This window comes from Geospiza fortis, unplaced genomic scaffold (assembly GCF_000277835.1).
Source record: "Geospiza fortis unplaced genomic scaffold, GeoFor_1.0 scaffold215, whole genome shotgun sequence".
Lineage (NCBI taxonomy): Eukaryota > Metazoa > Chordata > Aves > Passeriformes > Thraupidae > Geospiza > Geospiza fortis.
In genome coordinates, this window is record NW_005054573.1 from 143,776 (window position 1) to 147,190 (window position 3,415).

The following is a 3,415-nucleotide window of genomic DNA, read 5'->3' on the forward strand; positions in this document are numbered from 1 at the left end:
CTGATACTGTCCAGAAAAGTTGCTAGAAATCAAAGTAAATGGAATATTTTAGGGTTTTTCCACCCAAATTTACATGCCGTGTGCCCAGGCAGGATAATTAACTGGAAGAGACCATAGGCTTAAAAATTTCCAATCCATGCTGACACAAAGCGTGTCTGAGATGGTGGATTTTGGGTCAGGTGTGTGTGAAGTCTATTTCAGGTGCCAACATTTGAAGGCATACCTGAAGCATCTGTCATGTGAATATTTTTCAGTTTGGCCAGTTCTGGTGGGAGGTGTCCCTGCCCATGGCCAGGGGTGGAACTGGGTCACCTTCCAGGCCCCTTCCAACCCAAACCATTCTGTGATTTTGTGATCTTGTGTGGTGCCTGGTTATTGGGATCCACCTGGGCACTCGAGGAGGTGCACAAAGTCTCTCCTTATTCTCCTGGTGAAAATCAAATTGGCTTTCTGCTCTGAGATGAGAAATCCTGGGGGGAAGCTATTAAAAAGGCAGAAAGCCAGTGGCAGATAGATCCATTCTATGTGTTGCTGTATTTTTTATACTGTGTGTAAGGGCTGCATGTCCCAACTGAATTTTGGCACCTTAAAACCTTTTCTATGGGCAGACACTTTCTTTGAGTTACTAAAATGTAATCAGATATTAGAATGAGTAATTTGAAAATAAACACAAACTAAACACAACAAAAACCCAAAAACCACTAAAAAAGAAAGCAGATGGAAAGTGAAAAGCATCCAAATCCCTGGTTAATATAGGCTTGACAAGGAGGTTTTCTGATCTCAAAATTACCTGGGTTTTTTTTGGTCAGAACAGTATGCCAGGTTGGGATATTGGAGTTTGGAGTCCTTTATTTGTCTGATATCCATTCTCTTTCCTTTTTGCTTATCAGGGCTTTATTGAAGACAAACAAAGAGTAAATGGGTCATGAACAGGAGGTGCAAATATTTGCTACTCAAAATAGAGAGCAGTATTTTCCTGTACAGTGCCAAAAATGAATACCCATTAACTGCTGCTGTATAAACATTGAACAAGCTCTGTTTATATTTATTAGAGCAGGATTTATAGACCACTTCCCTTTAGAGTTACAATCATTGTTTTATGAGCTATTATTAAGTGGGGAAAAAAAAAAACGTGTTGATAATGTTCCTTGTTGTAAAGCTTACTAAGGAAAAGCCACTTCCAAAACCTCCAGTACATTTGTATTGTTATATTTGCTTCAGATTAGCTTCTGATGCTGGGTTCTTCCATGCCCAGAGCTGAGGTGGCAAACATGGTGAAGGTGTTGCGTGTTTGAGGAGTTGTGCAAACACAGCTCTCAGTGCTGTCCCTTGGGCTGAGCCTTCCAGGGTGTGAGTGCCATGTGCTGATGGAGGCATTGGGTACCTGGTAGCTCCCTGTGTGCTGAGGGAGGCAGCTGGGAGCAGGATCACAGAGTCAGGGATAGTGAGGTTGGAAAAGACCTCCAGGCAAGCTGGGTCATTGAATCCAACTTTTGGTGGCCACCTTTTCACCCAGACCACAGCACTAAGTGTCCAGTTGTTTCTTCATCACTTCCAGGGGTGGGCACTCCACCCCTTCCCTGGGCAGCCCATTCCAATGCCTGACAACCCTTTCGGTTGGAAGAAGATATTAGGAAGACAATATTAGGAAGAAATTCCTCCTAGTATCCATCCTGACCCTCCTCTAGTGCAGCTTAGTGCCCTTCCCTGTCCCTGTTCCCTGGGAGCAGAGCCTGACCCCCATGGCTGTCCCCTGTGGCATTCACATTCTCTGAAAAATTCTTTCGCCCAGGATTTTCTCCTGGGAAGTTGAGAAGCTTCAAAGAAAAAGGAAAACAATTATTATCTTATTTACTTCTCCTGTGTTGTGCTCACATGCGGAATGTGTTTGGAGATTGTTTGTCTAACAGGTGATTGTTTCATTGGTTTCTGCTGTGGGTTGTTTTCACTCTTTGGCCAATTAGTGCCAAGCTGTGTCGGGCATCTGAAAAGAGTCATGATTTTTCTTTATTATCTTTTTAGCCTTCTGTAAGGATCCTTTCTGTATTCTTCAGTATAGTATAGTTTAGTCTTCTTTAATATAATATAGTATCATAAAATAATAAATTAGCCTTCTGAGAACATGGAGTCAGATTCATCATTCCTTCCTGCCAGGGGCACCCCGCAAATACAATAATTCCCTCCTGTCAGGGAGAGCCAGAGGGGCTCCCCTGAGCCTCCTTTTCTCCAGGCTGAGCCCCTTCCCAGCTCCCTCAGGTTCTCCAGACCCTTCCCAGCTCCATTCCCTGGACAGCTCCAGCCCCTCCAGGGCTCTGTGGCCATGAAGGCCCAGAACCGGCCACAGCCCTCAATGTGCGGCATCACCATGCAGAGGCCACAGACAAATCATGGCTCATTTGAAGTGAGTTCCTGAGTGTTCCCCTCATGGAATCCTCCCTGTGCTGCTGCAGTGAATTATTTTTACCTCCCCAGCTGCCCTCCTGGGTTCCGTTCCTGCTCTGTGGCCATGAAGGCCCAGAACCAGCCACAGCCCTCAAGGTGCGGCCTCACCATGCAAAGGCCACAGACAAGTCAGGGCTCATTTGAAGTCCAAATGAAATGCAAATGAAAAAAACCCCAAAAAACCCAGAAAATTGGGAGATTTAGTGTCTTCAAAAAATGATCTGTGAGGAAATGAGCTACAGTGCAAAGCCCCAACACATGCCAAAACTAAGCTCACAGATGTTGCAAAAGCAGGGGAAAAAGTCAAGGAGGGAGACACAACTTGGAGGGGAAGATATGAGGGACATGGCATGGATACTTAAAAAAAAAAAAGAAAAATTCTTGCCCAAAGTCAAAGCCATCAAAAGGCAGGCCATATGCCATCAAGTGCAGGCACATGCAGCAAAGCTTGCCAAAATTGATCCCCGCTGAAGGCCAAAACAGAAAAGAAGGACTTACAAACACTCTGGAATGGAGATACCGTCAAAGGAATTGCAATTGGAGGAGAGAAAAAAAGAAATTTGTGCAATTTAGTGACCTCAAGAAAATGGACCGGGATTAGATCAGGTGCAGTGCAAAGGACCAAAAGAGGCCAAAACGAAGCTCCCAGATGTTGCAAAAGCAGGGGAAAAAGTCAAGGAGGGAGACACAACTTGGAGGGGAAGATATGAGGGACATGGCATGGATACTTAAAAAAAAAAAATCTTGCCCAAAGTCAAAGCCATCAAAAGGCATGGCATGCCATCAGGTGCAGGGACATGCACCAAAGATTCCTCTAGTGGTCCCCATTGAAATCGCAAGAGCCCGAAAAGAAAGACTTACAAATACTCTGGAAAGGAGATGGCTCATGTGAAATCAATTCCTGGGTGTTCCCCCCTTGGAACCCTCCCTGTGCTGCTGCAGGGAGTTGTTTTTACCTCCCCAGCTGCCCTCT

At 45.0% G+C, this 3,415-nt stretch overlaps 1 protein-coding gene across 1 annotated transcript in view; it reads left to right on the forward strand.

Annotated features, from left to right (window-relative positions):
• The window catches only part of SFMBT2 (Scm like with four mbt domains 2), a 111,280-nt gene that overhangs the window by 72,595 nt on the left and 35,270 nt on the right, over nucleotides 1-3,415 (forward strand). The window lies entirely within an intron of this gene.